Here is a 19,094-nt window from a genome sequence, read left to right on the forward strand (position 1 = left end):
TTATAAAACCATGACATTGCTTTTGCTATAAATTTTAAATATAAACTAGGATAGCCTAATTTGATGTAATAAAGGAAGACTGTTGCTCACCTTGACCTTCAAGAACACTTTTAAAGTAACGGATTGCCATTGCCAATGAACCTTTGGATGCTCATCTTCCTACACAGAAGGTGCTCCTGAAGCTCTGAGATTTGTACCCTTTAAAATTGTGTGAAAGCCAGGCATGATGGCACTCACCTTTAATCTCAGCACTCAGAGACAGAGGCAGATCTCTGTGAGTTCAAGACCAGCCTAGTCTATAGTGAGTCCCTGGCCAGCCAAAGCTACATATGGAGACCTTGTCTCAAAACAAAACCTATACAAGTGGATGGTGGTGCACACATATAATTCCAGCACTTGTGAGGTGGATGCCCCAAGTCAAGCCTGGACCACATAAGACCCTCTTTAAAAATTAAATGTCTATACAGCACAAAAAAACCCAGACAGATCAACATTATAAAAGTAATTAACTTTTAAAATTTTTATAAACCACAGGAAGGTGTATTTAAATATAAAGAGATAATAAAGCCCTGGGAGAAAGTGGTAAATATCCTTCCACTATACTTTTCCCAAGCATGTTTTTCAATATAGAGATCACGAATTGGTGTTCTATTTGACGTCCTATTATATAAGCACAAGCATATGCATTTCTCTCTCATACTTGCAAACCCACGGCAAGTCCTTACAGTGACAGATAAGCATTCCCTGAAGTCCTATTAAGGTGGCATTTCCAACTTCCAGGTGGCAATTGATGGAGGAGTCATGTTATACACAAGGGCTTTGAATTCTGAAGTTCCTTCTTGACCTATCTGCTATGGATGAGAAAATAGAATTCATCTATCTCTGAAACACTGGCTGATAAACATGGGGTACTCATGTGCCACCAGGGACAAGACACCCCAAGAAATGACAATAAGTGTCAGGGTCAGGGTGGCAGTGGCTGCCCATCAGGTGCACAACAGCCTGTGGACGGTTGGTGGTCCTCTGTCTTTCTTTAAACATTCTTATCGCTTTATTTATTTGTGTCCTGTGTTTGTGCACGTACACCCGCACAAGCGTGCATACATATGCGTGTGTGCACTCGCCCTCATACGTGTGCCATGTTGCCCATATGGAGGTCAGAGGACAATTTGAGGGAGTTGGTTCTCCTTCTGTCACCATTTGGGTCCCAGGACAGAACTAAGGTCATCAGGCTTGGCAGCGAGCACCTTACCCACGGAGCCACGTACCACCAGCCTCTGTCAAGGGCTGCTCCTTGCCAAGGCTTCTCTGCTTATGTTTGTTCTTCCCTTCTCAAGTATTTCCTCACCCCATCAGGTGTCGGGACATCAAAGGTCTAACTCTAGTACATGATGGTATTTTATTTTCTCAAGACCATTGTTTAGACTTCTGGAATGTCAGTGCGAAGAAAGTCTATCGTGCCATTCACATTCGCTTGGAAATATGGTCACGTGGCCTTCCCCGAGGCCAACAGGATGCCCATTGCTCTATTCTGGAAAAAAAAAGCCTCTGAGGAGGTAGAAGGTAAGAAGGTTTAATTTCTGGTTTCTGCTACAGGAAAAACTGGCCTCTCGTTACTTTATGTCTATAGCCAGTTCGTCTGCCTTCTGTTGTGACCAGCGTCAGAGCCACCTACAGCAGCCATTTTCACTTTGATTTTTGGCACAGGCTCTTCTGTATCTCAGACTGGCTGAAACTCACTTTGTAGCTAAGGAAGAGCCTGAGTTTCTGATCCCCTTGCCTCTACCTCCTGAGCGTTGGGTGCGTGCCTCGTAACCTCACATACTCAGGGTTTCATGCGTGCCAGGCAAACACAACCATGGTACACCCGCAGCCCCACCACCAGTTTTTAAAACAAGCCCAGCCTCTGTGTAATGCGCCTGGTCTTTAGCAGTTCCCTTCCTTTGTGAGGCCAGGAGTTCTTCCACTCTTCTCCGAACATATTGGCATCTCGGTCTGATTTTACTGAGCCCAGCTGCCCCTGAAGACTCTGGGCGGCCGTTTATATCTGAATGTGGTTGAGTGAGAACTCCCCTGACCTGAGGAAGCCTCTTATTACTCTGCTAGAGCACTCAGCATCTTACTGGTGCATCTGAGAGTGCATGAGGGAGGGCCTAGGAACCTCCCTTATGGTTCTCAAGGCATTGTCCTTCTCGTGTGTGTGTGTGCGTGTGTGTGTGTGTGTGTGTGTGTGTGTGTGTGTGTATACCTGTGTGTGGGTGTTTGTCTGTCTGTGTGTGTTTGTGTATGGGTGTGTGTGTGTCTGTGTATATGGGTGTGTATGTGTGTGTGTGTGTGTGTATAAGTATGTGTGTCTGTATATGCGTGTGTATGTGTGTGTGTGTGTGTGTGTGTGTGTATGGGTCTATTTGTGTGTATGGATATGTGTATGAGTGGGTGTGTGTGTGTGTGTGTATGTATATCTACATGTGTGTGTGTGTTATGGGTGTGGGTGTATATGGATATGTGTCTGTGTGTGCATGGGTGTGTGTTTATGTGTATGTGTGTGTATTTATGTGTGTGGTGTGTATGTGTGTGTCTATGCGTATGGGGTGTATGTGTGTGTGCCTATGCATATGGAGTGGTGTGCATATGCACATATATGTACCTGCATGTAGAGATCAGTATCAAATGTTTTCCTCAGCCATTCTCACCCTGTTTTGAAACAAGGTCTCTCATTAACCGGAAGCTTGCTGACTCATCTACACTGGCTGTCCAGTAAGCCCTAGCGATCCTCCCGTATCTGCGTCCTCAGCTCTAAGATCGCAGGTTCGCATTGCAACGCTGAGCTTTGTTTTATATGGGTGGGTCGTGGAAGTTCTAAACTCAGGCCCCTCTGTTTGCCCAGCAAGCACTTTAGCAGGCAGTCATCTCCCCAGCCCAAGACATGGTCCTTTGCTGCAGAAAAATCCACTGGAACATGGGGTTGGCATCTGCTTTAAGCAAATTGCCAGGCTTTCAAAGCAATGAATTTATGCTAGCAATGTTGCTTAGCTTATATGACTTATGTCCGTATTAACTACAATTTTCTGAGTCCTGCAGGCCATGTTCTCCGCATACATTACTTCATTATATTTATTGTAGAAACTGGAGTGGATAGAAGATGGACAGACAGAGTGACTCCCCCAAAGACACAGGAGGCCTGGTAGTTGACACTTGCTCTCCAACCACCATCCTAGAAAGCTCCCACAGAGAAAACACAGGAACCTGCTCCGCTGCTTTGCAAACACGGGACACATTATTATAAAACAGGTTATTTGGAATCCACACTTAGCAGTCAATGATTTACAGAGTCCGGCTAACTGCATGGTACACACTCAGGTCAATGCGGGACAAGCCGAGTTATGATATGGCCCTTGCCTTGAAGCTGGACATATGACATCACACTGAGTGCTGAACAAAAAATGCACTTGTGAAAGGACAGAATTAGGCAATCGCACAAGAAACATAACAAATAACTCGGTCTGTGCATCAGACTGAGCTCCACGCACTTTAAAAATATTTTTCATTAGGTAGAAATATATATATATATATATATAACATGAACCTTAGCAAATTTAGATAGACATTCACATTGGGCAACCCTGACCACTGTTCCTCTATAAAAGTAGCTTGATTTAGTTTAGTTTAGGTTGAGATAAGTTCTTGCCATGGCCTAGGATTCACTCAGTAGTCTCCGATGACCTCAAATTACAGAAGGGCTGCCTCGGCTGGGATTGCAGGCCTGTGCCACCACCCCTGACCAAGACGTTTAATCTGAATCCTTCAATTCATTCGACAGTGAGGCCCAGTGTTCCCTTTCCTAAGTTCTGCTGTGACTACGCTGCTGTGCTCTCTGTCTCTATGCTTTGACTGCTCCAGACGCCTAAGAGAGATCATAGCGTATGGGTTCTCTTCGTGTCTGGCCTATTTCATTTATCATGTGTTTAAGGTTCATCTATACAGTAGCGTGACTCAGAATTTCATTCCTTTGTATGAGGGAGTTCCCCCCCCCCTTTTTTTTTCAAGACGGTGGGGCTATGAGTGTGAGTCAGTTGTAGAGCGCCTGCCTTGCAAGCACCAGCATTTCAACAATGGGCACCCGTCAATGGGTCATATACGTACAACCTTTGTTTATTCATTAGTAGGCACTCGGGCCATTCCAATCACCTGGAGAGGCGCTAACTGGTTAAGGGGCTGGTGAGAGTGCTAGGCCGTTAGGAGAACTGACTTCACTTGCAGAGGAGTAGGGTTCAATTCCCAGGACCCTCACGGCAGCTTACAGTAACTCCAGTCCCAAGAAATCTGAATCCCTTTTCCAGCCTCCATAGGCACCAGGCACACAACTGCAAGCAAAATACCCATATACATTGGGGGAAAAAAAATATTTTTAAAGAACCTACGAAGTTACGATTATTCCCATTTTCAGATGAAAAAGTTAAAACTAAGATAGATTAAAGCACCAATCTTGTACTATTATAGACTTTATAATTCTGCTATGCCTATATTATTATTTTTCAAGGCAGAGTTTCTCTCTGTAGCCCTGGCTGTCCTGGAATTCACTCTGTAGACCAGGCTGGTCTTGAGCTCTGAGATTTGTCTGCTTCTGCCTCCCGCCCCCCCCCCCCCCCCCCCCCCCCCCCGCCAGTGCTGGGACTAAAGGCGTGTGCCACCGTCGTCCTGCTATCCCTGTATTTTAAAATGAGTTTTGAAAAAACTAAATTCACCATGCTGTAAGAATGTGGAAATCTCTACAGGTTGAACCGGGGTGTGAGGCCATGACCCTCCCTCTGCGTTTTGGGAGGCACGAAAGATTTAAATGGACGGTGAGGCCTAAGAACCTTGATGTGAGAGGGTAGGAACGAAACTCATTGGAGCAGGGCGATTACGTAAGAGCTGGTAGGACCAGCCTTTCCCACATGGGAGGTCATGTGCCAAGCAAAACACCTACTTCAAAACAACCAGGCAAGCAGCTACCCAAGCACTTCCTACAGGCTGCTTGGCAGGAAACAGCCCCAGAGATAGGATGGCTACATTCCCTGCCCAAAACCTATCCTGTGCACTTTACTTTTAAATCAAATGGAACGTCCAGTGCCTGAAAGAGCTGGTTGTCTAAAGAGACGTGTCATTTCTTCTTAGGTGACACGAGTTACAGATGGTCCCTGTTCTCTCCCTGTGTGTGTCCCTGAATCATGGATCAGGACCAGGTAACCCCAGCCTGGGCTTTCATCATCCCCTCCTCCTAGCGTGATCCTCTGAGCTCTGAGTAGGGAAGGACAAGAACAGTTGTGAATCTGCCTATGCAAATCAAACGCCAGTGACAGCAGTGGGAGCCTACCGGGCTTGGGGGTCCATGAAAACAAGATCATTGTCTTTTTTTTTTTTTAATCTCAGATTCTGGAAGTCTGGCACAAAGTATTCAACCAGTATGTGAAAATATGACGTCCAGAGTGACATACAACTCAAAAGCAAGAGCTACTGGCACTGAACTTAGAAACGCCTTTTTCATTTGGTATCTATGTATATAGATGTATAACAAGCAGCACTTCGTTTTGCTTTGCTTTGCTTTGCTTTGCTTTGCTTTGCTTTGCTTTGCTTTGCTTTGCTTTGCTTTTGAGACAGGCTTTCCCTGTGTAGCCTTGGCTGTCCTGAAACTCACTCTGTAGGCCAGGCTGGTCTCTAACTCATAGACAAGCAGCAAAATTTTAAAATAAAGACCATAATGCCTGTTTGTTTGCCTTTTCTTTTTCAACTCAGGACTCTTCAGTGTAGGGCTAGCTACTCAGCCAGTGAGAAACCCACTTCAGCCAATTAGAGGCATTCACTGCGTTCCTGGTTTTTAGCTACTAAGGGTAGAACTCTCAAGTAACTACACGAAGAAGACTAATGACTGATCATTTTATACTCTCAGCAAAGCTGGGAGATACACTGTGGAAGTTATTGCCGAGCAGGCACAGCATTTCCGTGTCGGATCATGAGACACTCTGAAGATGGAGAGTGGCTATAACTGCAGAAGAGTATAAAGGAACTTGCTGTCACTACACTATACAGTTACAGTGTTGCCATGACAACAGAAACGCTACCATATACTCATAATCACTTTATGTATTTCCTGAATCATTTAGGTTCAAAATAAGGACCCCAAATAAAATACCTTGGGGCTGCTAAGCTGTCCCAGGATAGGTTGTTTAGGAAATGATTGGCAGCTGATGACATGACTTAGCTTAATAAGGTCATGGGAACACAGTGGCAAAACTGCCACAGGAATACAAATTCATTTTATGATGCGCCCTCCCAACTTCTCTCTCAAAAAAATTTTTCATATAATCTTTTTTTAAAGATTTATTTATGTATGAGTCTCTATCTGCATGTACACCTGCATGCCAGCAGAGGGCACCAGATCTTAGTATAGGTGGTTTTGAGCCACAATATGGTTGCTGGGAATTGAACTCAGGACCTCTGGAAGAATAGACAGTGATTTTTTTTAAAAAAATTTATTTATTTATATTTATTTATTTACTGGTTTTCTGAGACAGGTTTCTCTGCATAGCCTTGGCCGTCCTTGGACTCACTTTGTAGACCAAGCTGGCCTCGAACTCACAAGAGATCTGCCTGCCTCTGCCTCCTCAAGTGCTGTGATCACAGGAGTGAGCCATCACTCCCAGCTCAGACAGTGCTCTTAATAACTGAGCCATCTCCCCAGCCCTCTCTCGCACATCTTATTGGGAAGTACTGAACTGTTTGTATCACTGCAAAAGTGGAAGCTGAAATACCCTGTAGAGCAGCCACACTGTAGGAATTATCAGGCTGACAGGAGAGCGGAGGATTCATGAAAACTAAGCACAAACAGACACTGTATGTAGAAGACAGGAGAGAAATAGCAAGAAGGCTGACAGAATGAGTTGTAATGCCCTCCTGCACTGTAGAGTGACAATTAGTATACATTTACGATAATTCTCGACTTTATAAAGAACTGGTGTAAATAGCATACCCCTTTTATCCAAGCACCCCAAAGGCAGAGGTAGGTGGATTTCTATGAATTTGAGGCCAACCTGGTCTACATAGTGAGTTCCAGGCTAGCCAAGGCTAGATAGTGAGATCCTATCTGAAAATGTTTTCAAGAGTCTTTTGAAAAATAAAAGGAAAGAGATGCTGATCGTCCTGTTTCGATTATTATGTATTGGATATATGTATAAATTCATTGCCAAAAAATAGACAGTTTTATATCAATTAAAAATATACCTATGCCTAAAACTGCTTTGTAACAGTGACATTGTTTACCAAACTGTGAGCTCTTTAATGGAGGCCTCTTGTGAATTTTTTTTTTGACAGCCCTTTCTTTCCATTGCATTTGAAGGCTTGTTTTAAGACTGCTTGGAAGCCTGACTCAAAGAATGTCACTTAAAAGATGGGTTGTGAACTTTCTTACAGAGAATTTCCCAGAAGAAAAGATGGAAAGAAGGTAAAGTGGAGGAAGGAGGGAGGAAGGGAGGAGAAATAAGAAAAAAGGAGAGAAAAGAGAGGGAAGGAGGAAAGAAGGGAGGGAGGAAGGGAGGAAGGGAGAGGGAGGGAGGGAGGAAAGAATGGAGGGAGGGAAGGAGAGGGAGGGAGGGAGGGAGGGAGGGAGGGAGGGAGGGAGGGAGGAAGAACAGGCTAGTTGTAGGAGTGCACTACTCCAAGGGAAGCACTGAAGCAGAACGTAACTGAGATGGAATAGCAGAGAAATAAGCCTCAGGCTCCAGAGTTCTCAAGGCTCATCAGCCAGTAGAAACATCAATAACTCCTGGTACAGAAGGGGATGTGGAGGAGGTGGGGGGAACAGGGCACAAGCCTGATGGTCCATGACAGCCAGGGCTAAACAGCAAGGATTTCTGAAGGCCTGCTGCTCTCAAAGACCATCAACTCTAAGGCCATGCTCCTAACTGGGCATCCATGGGAGCCCTGTTCTTCAGTTTCAGCTGTTCATAAAGCATCATGTGGTGATTTGAATGAAAATGGCCCCCATAGGCTCATAGGGAGTAGTACTTTTGGGGGGTGTGGCCCTGTTGGAGAAACTGTGTCACTGGGAGTGGGATTTGGGGGTTTCAGAAACCCAAGCTAGGCCCAGTGTTGCTCTCTCTTCTTGCTGCCTGTGGAGCTGGATGTAGAACTCTGAGCTACCTCGCCAGCACCGTGGTTTCAGCACACTGCCATGCTTCCCGCCATGATGATAATGGACTAAACCTCTGAACGGTAAGGCAGCCCTAACTAAATGTTTTCCTTTCTAAGAGTTGCTGTGGTCTTGCTGTCTCTTCACAGCATCAGAGCCCTAACTAGACACATGACATAGAAAAGTACACACACACACACACACACACACACACACACACACACACACAAAGTCACTATGGCTGTGACGATTGTCTTAGCCTGCTTCTTATGAGTAGAGTCTGAGCAGGGCCGTGTGTGGTTATCTGGTGTAGAAGTCTAAGGTCTGAAATATGAGGGAGAATCAAATGGGAAGGAGAAAAAAAAGCAATCTCAAAAAACATCACTCCTACAGGAGTCAATTCTTTAAAAATAATCCTTTGAGGATCATTATGAAATCCACCTCTCTTTATGATCCTTTCTAGTTCCATCCATTTATCCACAAATTCAGGTGCCCCATATTTGACCACGTCCCCTTGATGGGGAGGCCCAGTGGCACTCAGAGGAAGGATAGCAGGCTACCAAGAAGAGACTTGATACCCTGTGATCACATAGAGGGGAAGGAGATCCCCCTCAGTCACAGTCATAGGGGAGGGGAATAGGATGAAAGCAGGAGGGAGGCAGGAATGGGAGGATACAAGGGATGGGATAGCAATTAAAATGTAATATAAATAAATTAATTTAAAAAATAAATAAATCCGCCTTTCTATGAGAATGCTTCCCTCTCTATATCTGCTTTTTTGGTAAGAGTTGACACTAGGAAGCTTAACGCTCAGGGAGCTGTGTTTTGAACAACCATGTCCTCTCCCCCCACCCCTCCCCCTACCCTGTGTCAACATCAGGGAAGCCACCCCTGCCCTGGCCCCCTCCACCCTCTCTCTCCCCTCCCCCATCATCCCAGCCTCCCACCCACTCCCATCCTACCCCTAGCAGAGCTGCATGGATAGCCAGAATGGCCAGCCAGGAGGACTTGAGCAACTGTTCCTCCTACTCCACTGAGGCCCTCGCTGAGATGACTAAGGCTTTTACTGGACCTCACAGACAGAGTTAATAATGTACTTGGAGGTCACTTAAGACTTAAGACCGCTTCCCTAACTGTGTACTGTGTGCCTGCTTCTATGAGAAGAACGTGGCAATGAGCCATACTTGCCTTGGATCCGCCATCTAACCAACTTCCATAACCTAAGCTAACCCACAGATATACTTTGAAATGATAGATACTTTTCTATATCATTTGTTGAGAGCAGCAAATATGGAGGTTTAAAGCAATTTTTAAAGATGAATATCCACCCTAAATGTTGAATGTAACATTTGGACATTGGCTGATAAGCAATGATATTGCGGTACTGCGTTTTGTCTGGGTCAGTTGACGTTCCTAGGTCCCTTGCCTCTGTAAATCTTTCTGTAAGGTACCTCGTTCCTTCTCCGCGTGATACTTTCTGTGCTGCTCAATGAAAGACAGCCGGAGCTCTGTCTTAGGAGGTCAGAAGACACAGGGGGCGTGAAGTAGAGAATTCAAATCCAGACTTACCCTTGGTTAAGTGATTTTCTTTCCTTCCTTCAATGCCAGTGCATTGTTAGTGGCTCAGCTGGTCGCTAACACATTTATCCGCACAGTCTTCCATTTCAAGTTAGGGATATCAAAGCCCTTGGTTCCTATTACCAGAACTTTCTTCTTCCTTCAATATAAATAATCGGGCTAGCTTAAATTCATTTCCTAAAAAGTAGACTCAAGAGCCCAAGGAAAGGGCTTTCTATGACTAGTTAGTGTCAGGGTTTAATCCCTTTCTCTTGTGTAAGAAAGCAAAAAAGTCATGGAGGCTATCACATTGTACACGCAGTTGTGTTAAAAAAGCATCGATCACGCCACTAGCTTAAAAAGAAAAGCCTCTTGGTTGGAAGGTAGGGGAGCCTCTAGGATTAGAACTTCCCAACGAGACAGTGCCCTTCTGTAGAAGTAGGGAAGGCCGTAGAGGACAGGCTATCTACAACATAAAGCGGTGATAGTACGTTCTAGATCTTTGAGCTTTTTATTTAAAATGTTAAGGAAATCGGTTCACATTTCAGAGCTTGTGTTCAAAGAGCTATTACTGAGAACACTGGGGCCAATTCCATGTTCTGACAGCCACGACCATAACCGACGGAGAAGATGGAGACTGTCGGTCTAGATTTCAGAGTTTCCATCAGAAAATAGCCAGGTTGAAGGCTATGGTGACTGGCGATTTACCCAGCGAGGCAAGCTCTGACCTTTGTACCTGCAGCACCTGGCATGGTCGTTTCTACTCATCACCCCATGGGACAAAGTTCAAGCTGCTGTTTTATCAAAGCCCTCCCTTTACCGTCAATACATTAAAACAAATACATGCACAAACACAAGCGCTACCAAAAAAGTAATGAAGCAAATCTGACAGCAGTAAAAGGAGAGAAAGACACACCTGCAAGAAATACTTCAATATCCTTCTCCTAGGGATGGTCTCAGCATCTTTAATCCCAACACGTAGGAAGCAGAATCAGTTTGATCTCTATGAGTTCTAAGCCAGCCTGGTCTACATAGAAAGTTTCAGTCCAGAAAGGGTTGCAGGATGGGCAAACAAAACAAAAAGCCATCCGACAATCCACAACAAATTAATGGAGGGCTGGCAGTGTGGCTCAGTGGACAAGGACGCTTGCCACCCAGTCTAATGACCTGAATTCAATTCCCTAGGGCCACATGTCTTCCCGCAAGCTGTCCTGTTACCTCCACGTGTGCACTATGGTTCCTACGCATGCATGCAGACATGCACACATAAATGTAATTTTATTTATTTATTTTTTTTTTTTGGTTTAGTAAAATAATTAGGCAGATGGTCAAGGATTAGCAGAATTTAGAACTATCAACCGGCAAGAGCTAAGAACAGGTATAAGACACCAGATTCGGAAGTTGCGGGACCCATGGAACATACAATAAAATATCCATGGTGATAAGCGAAATCCTGACACATTTAAAATAATTGAAATCGTATACGTATGTTCTCTGACAATAAACTAGGAATCAAACAAAAGACGATCTTTCAAAGCATGGTGGCTCATGCGCATGACCTGAGAATTTGGAAGGCTAAAACAGAAGAACTGCAAGTTTGAGGCCAGACTGGCAAACAGCTTGAGTTCCAAGCTGAGTCAAACTTGAAGATATAGTGAGATCCTGTCTCAAACAAACAAACAAACAAACAAACAAAAACCAAGGTGTGGCTGCAGAATCTGCAGCATCCATATCATAAGACAGTACGAGAAACAGTGCTTCCTGCATGCTGGAAACACTTGAACAACTATATAGATGACAAAACTATAAATAGATACATTTTGTTTTGTTTTTAAAGACGAGGTTCCCTCTGTGTGCCAGCCCTAGCTGTCATGGAACTCTCTTTGTAGACCAGGCTGGCCTAGATAGACCTCACAGGATCTGCATGCCTCTGCCTCCCAAGTGCTTGGATTAAAGGAGTGTGCCATCATCCCTGGTTTAGACAACCTATTTTTATTTTTATTAATTATTTAATAATTTCATACAATATATTTTGATCACATTGACCCTCATCCCACAACTCCTTCCATATCTCCCTTTTCCATCCCTACTCTCTTACCCCTTCCCCCTCCCCCCAGCTTTGAGGCTTTTCTTTTCTTTTCTTTTTTTTTTTCTTCCCCACTTGAAAACAGTTTACATTGTCCAACTCCTCTTGGTCAACCTACCAGGATTCACAATGTTAAAAAAAAAAAAAAAAAGCCAAATCTCCCTTTTGTTGGCGTATTTGTTTAGTTACCTATTGGGTTCCTGTATCTACCACCCTCCCAACCCTTATTCTACCCTAATACCTTCCAACACCCCAGCACTAGGTGGGAGGGGAAGGGGGTTAGAGGGGAAAGGGTGTGTAGACCTCTTTAGATGACTTGCTGTTGATTAGGGGTATTGGGTTCCTTGGGGCAAGTCAGAGCTGCGTTGTCAGGATTTCTCCAACTTCTCATCAAACTGCGGCAGCAGTGACCAGGAGAAGCAGGAGACACAGCAGCCTCCATAGGCCCACTTGGGGCTCTCCCACATATATACCCTTTTCAAAGTCCCCAGAATTAACTAACCTATCTGCAGCTGGCAAAAAAAAAAAAAAAAAAAATCACACCCTGGCTAGACCGCAAGGCAAACCATAAGCACCGGCTGTGAAGCAGCCTCTTATCCCACACCTGGGATTAAAACAAAAACATATCCACATAACATAACTGGGTTGTTTTAAGAAACCAAACCTCTCACTACACCCTCGCTCAGACGCTATCAAAATGCCGATAGCTCCTCAGCTAACAAGATTCTCTGCCCTCCTTCCCTCCCCCGTGCTGGTGTTTTGTCTGGTTTGCGTTTGCACAGGATTTGTGAGTGCTATTGCAGTCCCTGAGTTTATATGTGCAACTGCCCTGCTGTGTCTAGAAAACGCCGTTTCTTTGATGGTGCCCACCACATCTGACTCCTGCAGTCTTTCTGTTAGGTCTCAGAGAGAACATGCAGCTAGAAACGAACTCAAGCTGACCTATAGAAGGATTTCTGGCAAGTAGACAAAAGCCAGCATCCCTCAGGAATTTTAAAGCTCAAACTCAACAGGGATAAAAATATATATATATTTTTTGTAGCAGAACTCAGTTGTTGCAATGTGTATTTGATACAAGTCAGTACCATACAAACGTTTATATTCTGTGACTATTATATCTGCTTGTCTATGCAGATGGTCCAAATGAAGTTTAACAAAATATACAGATAAAATTGCATTACTCATAGTGTTAAAATTTAATGTGATTACTATATACGAATTTATTTAGCAACTGCACAATTTTAAAAATGATTATTTCTAAAGGAAATGTCGTGCAGGTGAAAGATTGTTACATGGATTTTTTTTTTTTACTTTTTAATTTTAATTTGTTCACTTTACATCCTGATTGTACTCCCTCCCTCCCCTTGTCCTCAGAAAGGGGAGCCCTCCTCCCCTAACATCTGACCTCAACCTACCAAGTCTTATCTGTACTACCTGTATACTCTTCCTCTGTGGCCTGGCAAGACTGCCCCACCACGGGGAAGTGATCAATGTGGGGCAGGGGGCACGGCTTGGGGGGGGCGGTGCAGAGTCCATGTCAGAAGTATTCCTTACTCCTCATATTGTGGGACCCACAAGGAAAATACAAAATTCTAATCTTACAAAAGTTACTAACTTGTCATAAACTGTTAAAGATAATTAAGAAATGCAAGGTGATAGCTACCTTATAAATGATCAAATTCTTTGATGCTCAGAACTGTATTTCTAGTAATGTAACTCATTTGCAGGGACAAGCTTTATATATATATGTTCAAGGTTAAGGCTAAAACAAGTTACTTATAACAGGTAAATTTTGTTTAACATCAGGTATACTTAATATATTATATGATGACCTTCAACCCCACCCCACCCCCAAAAAAAGAGATCTGCTGAAAATAGTATTTAAGGTGCCTAATGAAAAAGGCTTCCCACGGGAGACAGAAATGCCAACTCCTGACGGCAGCCCTAAAGTATCCTCCAAAAAAGATAGACCAGTGAGCTTCACCTAGAACTTGCTTCAGATGTGGCCACAACAGTCACTGGGCAAAGAACTGCCCTTCGCCTTGCGTGCTGCCAGAACTCTGCCCAAACAGTGGACAAGCAAGATGCTGAAAAATCAACTGCTTCTTCTTGCCTTTGCAAGGTAGGTCAGCTCCCCAAGTCCCTTCTCCAAAGAAATATCTCTCAGATCTTCTGGGTCTGGTGGCCAAAGACTGATGACCTCTGGCCCCAGCAAGCCATCAAGATCACCATGGAGGACCAAAGGCTGGCTGTTCAGGTAGCAGGTAAGGCTCTATCATTCTTAAATGGTACAGAGGCCATTTGGTCTATACTTCCTACTCAAATGTATCCTTCCCAGATCTCTGTGATGACACTGATGATGGGGGCCTAGTTTTATCAGACAGTTTAGCAGCAGCAAGCCAAGCTCAGCCACCTCCTCCCCCAAAGGTGCAGCCGCCTGGTCAGTCCATTCATAGATAGAAAGTCAGCTTTCACCCTTAAAACAGTCCACTTTGTAGTAACTTTGGGTATAAAAGATGTACGTGTTGCTTGCTCATGATACAAATTTAAAAACTTTAAAACCAACAGTTTAAACTCACAAACAGGTTTGCCTTGCTGACAGGCTTCACACTGGGAAAGGTAAACTCACAAAACAAGTTTCAATGGTTTAAAAAAGGCCTTTATTTAAGTATGTATTTAATTACAAACTTGTTTTTCAATGACTGCTTTCAGTAATTAACCCTCTATGTCTCGTGGTTAATGACTGGATGTTTCCACTTAATAGAAAAAGAGAAAGTTTAAAGTTAATGCAAGTTGTCAAGGTCTGAAGAAATTATTTAAATTGTTAGAAAGAAAGTTCTAAAGGTCTGAGGAAGTGCTTGCTGGTAGATAGAAAGTGAGACTTAAGCCACACAGTGGTGGCACACACCTTTAATCCCAGCTCTGAGGGAGGCAGAAGCAGGCTGGTCTCTGAATTTGAGGCCAATCTGATCTACAGGGTGAGTTCCAGGACAGCCAGGGCTACACAGAGAACCCTGTCTTAATTGATTAATTAATTAATTAATTAATTAAAGAGGTGCTGAGGGTGCTGCTGCGGAACTAGTCAGGAGGAGACTAGATGGTGTTGTAAGCGATGTGGGAGAATCATGAACGGACCTGCTCCCAAACTGCCGGTGCCCACTGGTGGGCGGATGGCCAGAGCTCAGGAGCAGGCACTGGCTCTGAGTCAAACTACCCTCTTCCAGCCTCATCTTACCTACAAGACTGTCTTTGGAGTGAATGGTCCACTAGCAATCTTAGATCATATGAAGTTTCCCAGATAGGCTGAGATTGTCCACGTGACATTACCAGATGCCACGAAAAGAAGTGGGCAAGTTCTAGAAGTTAGTAGCTCCAAAGCAGTGATTAGGTATTTGAAGGGACATTGGGTATAGATGCCAAAAAAACACCCCATGAGTTTATTGGGGATACTCTACAAACACCAGTGTTTGAGGATAAGCTTGGTCGGGTATTCAACGGATCAGTAAAACCCATTGACCAAGGTCCTGTGGTGCTAGCTGAAGACTTCCTTGACATCATGGGTCAGCCAATCAACCCTCTGTGCCAGATCTACTCAGAGCAGATGATTCAGAAGGACATTTCTGCCATTGATGGAATGAACAGTATTGCTAGGGGTCAGCAAATCCACATCTTTTCTGCTGCTGGATTACCACACGACGAGATTGGTTTGGTAAAGAAATCCAAAGATGTAGTGGACTACAGTGAAGAAAACTTTGCCTTTGTATTTGCTGCTATGGAGGGTAAACATGGAAACAGCCCGCTTCTTCAAATCTGACTTTGAAGAAAATAGCACAATGAACAATGTCAGCCCTCTTTTGAACTTGGCTAATGGCCCAACCATCAAGAGAATTATCACCCCTTCAGCTGGCTCTGACTGCAGCTGAGTTTCTGGCTTACCAGAATGAGACCCATGTCCTGGCTGTCCTGACAGATATGGAATTGAACACTGAAGCACTTTGAGAGGTTTCAGCAGCCTGGGTAGAGGTTCCTGGTCGGCGAGGTTTCCCAGACTACATGTACACCAATTTAGCCATGATCTGTGAACGTGCTGGTCTAGTGGAAGGCAGAAATGGCTTTATTCCTCAAACCCCTATTCTGACCACACCCAATGATGATATCAATCACCCCATCCGTGACTTGACTGGCTAGATTACTGAGGGCCAGATCTATGTGGAGAGACAGCTGCACAACAGACAGATTTACCCACCTATTAATGTGCCGCCCTCACTCTCGTGGTTGATGAAGTCGGCTATTAGAGAAGGAGTGACCAGAAAGGATCATGCTGACCTAGTCGGTAAGGATACGCAAGCCATGAAGGCTGTGGTAGGAGAAGGCCTGACCTCACATGACCTTCTTTACATGATATGTCTGCAGAAGTCTGAGGGAAAACTTCATTATTTGGGGTCTCAATGAAAACCAAACTGTCTATGAGACTTTGGGCATCGGCTGGCAGTTGCAACGAATCTTCCAAAAAGAAAAACAAAAGAGAATTCCTCAGAGCACCCTGAGCGAATTCTACCCTCAGGACTCTGCAAAGCAGTAGTCGCTGCTGCTGGAGTGACGTGACCTTCTTGTGAAGTACTGGTTCTGTTTCCTGATTCCTTTTGTGGGAGTTTACCTGTTACCCTGTAATCAAAAAACAAAGGCTAGGTAGCTATTGTGCCAGAGTTGCAGCGTTTAAACTGCTAACAGATTGAAAGAGCCCTGCTGGGGGGGAGGGGCGGGGCGGGGAACCTCACCTTCAGTGCTTTCTTTAAAGTAGCTGAGGGGTGGAGAAAAAGAAAATAGGTGGTGGGGTAACGGAAGAGGCAGAGAAGCGGAACAGTGTGTGTGCTATGAAGAGAGGTGGAACTGGAGACATGAAGGCAGTTGCTGTGGTTGGTCCTTGGGAAATGGTGAAGTGAACCATCTGTCAGTGTAGCCAGTAACAAATGCAAGTGCCAGTGGGCCAATGCCTTCTTCCTTTGAGAAAACCAACCACTGTATGAGTCGCTGTGACGTTCAGAGCTGCATCCTAGCCCAGGAATGCAGTAGCTGCAGAGTGGAGACCCACAATTGTCTCGGCATGTCCTGCTGTGTTTTCTTCCCATCCTTGGCCTATTTGCTAATCTCTTATGGGGACGGTTCAATCCCGAGACTGGACAACTCTATGTTGAATTGGTTTTTCTGTGCTGTGGGTGACTTGGGCCAGGGGTTTTATTTCCTTAGGAATCTTGGGGTTGGACAAACATTCGACCATCCTACCTTTCAGAAGAAGATGTCTTTGCCGACAGGGTGCATGTGGCAGCACGGCGATGAACAAGCATGTGATGGAGAGGTGGGAGAGAAAGAGAAGCAGAAGTGTTTGTGTGCTGTGAGACCTGGAGACACAAGGGTGGTGAGAAACAGCCTGATGTGAGTAGCCCGTGTTGCCACCTGAGGCCATGGTGGTGTTCTGGCCCTTGCTGCCACTGAGCAGGGGTCTGCTGTAGAGATGTCAGAGGCCCACGTTAACACCAAATACCATTAAGACATCCCTGGTCTGGGCTGTTCTCTGGAGTCATGTTGATGTCTGAAGGCTAAATAGAGCTTGCCCCACCCCTGGCCTGGGCAGAAAGTGTGAGCAGGACCCTAGGGCGGGAGAGCTGGCCCTGCTCTTCACCAGACTTGAGGTGGTGTGGATGCAGGAGAGATACCTCACTTCATACCCCTAGCTGCCTACGGCAGGTGGGAGATCTGGCCCCACCCCTTGCCTGGACAGCATGGGAGAGGTGGCCTGGTGGCATAGGTGCCGGAAAGCTGGCCCTTCCCCTGGCTAGCTGTACAGTGGTGCATGGAATGGGAAAGATGATCGCGGCCCTTGTTGTCTGTGGCTGGCTGAAGAACTCTCCCACAGCCACCTCGGGCTGCAGGACTTGGGAGAGCAGGCCCCACACGTCACACAGTAGTGCTGGCCCTGGTGGAGGGGACAAAGGTGAGGGAGCCCCAAGGGGCATGAGAGCAAGAGAGCTGGCCCTTATGGTGTGGTCGTAGGAGAGTCGGCGGGCAGACCAACGTAGCTAGCACTCAGGGCCCTTCCAGGACTTTTGATTTAAATCTCCCGAATATCTACCTCATCTACGGGACTGCTGGAGCCTGTGAAAGGGCTGGTCCTGCAGAACCAAAGCTGCGGGAGCTCTATGACACAGGGCAAAACAACAGGATATCCCAGAGGAGTCCTGGTGAGGATCCAGTACGGGGGGGGGGGGGGGGGGGGGGGGGATTTTGGCAGAAGCCAGAGACCTCAAACCAGATCAATGACTCACTGCAGTGAACATTTGCAAGTGAAACTGTTTGGACAAAAGGGTATTCAGTGTGACACTGAAGCTTCCACAGCGAAATTGGTTTTTTTTGTTTGTTTGTTTGTGTTCTTTTCTTTCATTTTATTTGTTTTCTTTTGTTTTCCAGGGGGCTGGGGGGAAAGGTTGCAAGGGCAGAGGGTGGCTATGGAGGGACAGGGATTGGGGTGCATGATGTGAAATTCACCAAGCATCACTTTTTTTTTTTGGTAAAGGTTTTTAAAATATTATCATAATCACAGGCTCAACAATTTAAATTTCCTTCACTTGCTTTCTAAATATAGACTTAAAAGCTCTTCTCATTGTGCTGAGGACATCCCTGTCCCAATCTATAGGTCCAGACCTCTAGATGAAGGGGGTAAAAATGGTTCATTGTTTTTCCTAAAACCAACCATCCTTTGAGTCCTCAAGGTCTTCTTCCCCTTGTTGCTCTTCTCTGTCCAAAAAAAAAAAAAAATCCAGCCTTATTACAAATGTTTATACATCACTTGTGCTGACAGCTTGTCAAGCTTTGCTTTTACTATGACTCCAACTGCTTACAGACACTTTTGAACTGCTTTTCTTTTCTACAGTGAGGACTTCAGTGCAGAGTACAGACATGTTAACACCTTCTGTCCCCCAGTCTGTATGTGGCTCTGCAGCAGAATCAACTGCACCCCACAAATTGCTTCAAAATGACCTGCACCTTGTTAGCTCAAAGTAGTCTGTCAAAACTGGTGAGCCCAAACTTGCTCAACCAGTCCAGCCAAGTGGAGAACTGGCTTGCAGACTGTGGCCCCCAGGGACCAACTCCAAGGCTATGCTTTGATCTCCTTTGAGCCTCTAGCTCCTCCATCTCTAGACAAACGCACTCCTGAAACTGAACATTCCAGCCTTTTGTTGGTGGTAAGAGGTGACATCAGTCTCTTCTGTGGCTGCTTCCTGCTGG

At 45.1% G+C, this 19,094-nt stretch overlaps 1 long non-coding RNA gene and 1 pseudogene across 2 annotated transcripts in view; one reads left to right on the top strand and one right to left on the bottom strand.

Annotated features, from left to right (window-relative positions):
• The window catches only part of LOC311583761, a 49,664-nt gene that overhangs the window by 7,258 nt on the left and 23,312 nt on the right, over positions 1–19,094 (bottom strand). The gene's annotated exons all lie outside the window — the stretch shown is intronic.
• Positions 14,936–16,392, top strand: LOC311583075 (V-type proton ATPase subunit B, brain isoform-like; annotated as a pseudogene). Its single transcript has one exon. The product of its transcript is annotated as a V-type proton ATPase subunit B, brain isoform-like (transcript).

The sequence above is a fragment of the Acomys minous genome, assembly GCF_964271855.1.
Source record: "Acomys minous genome assembly, chromosome: 14".
Classification (NCBI taxonomy): domain Eukaryota; kingdom Metazoa; phylum Chordata; class Mammalia; order Rodentia; family Muridae; genus Acomys; species Acomys minous.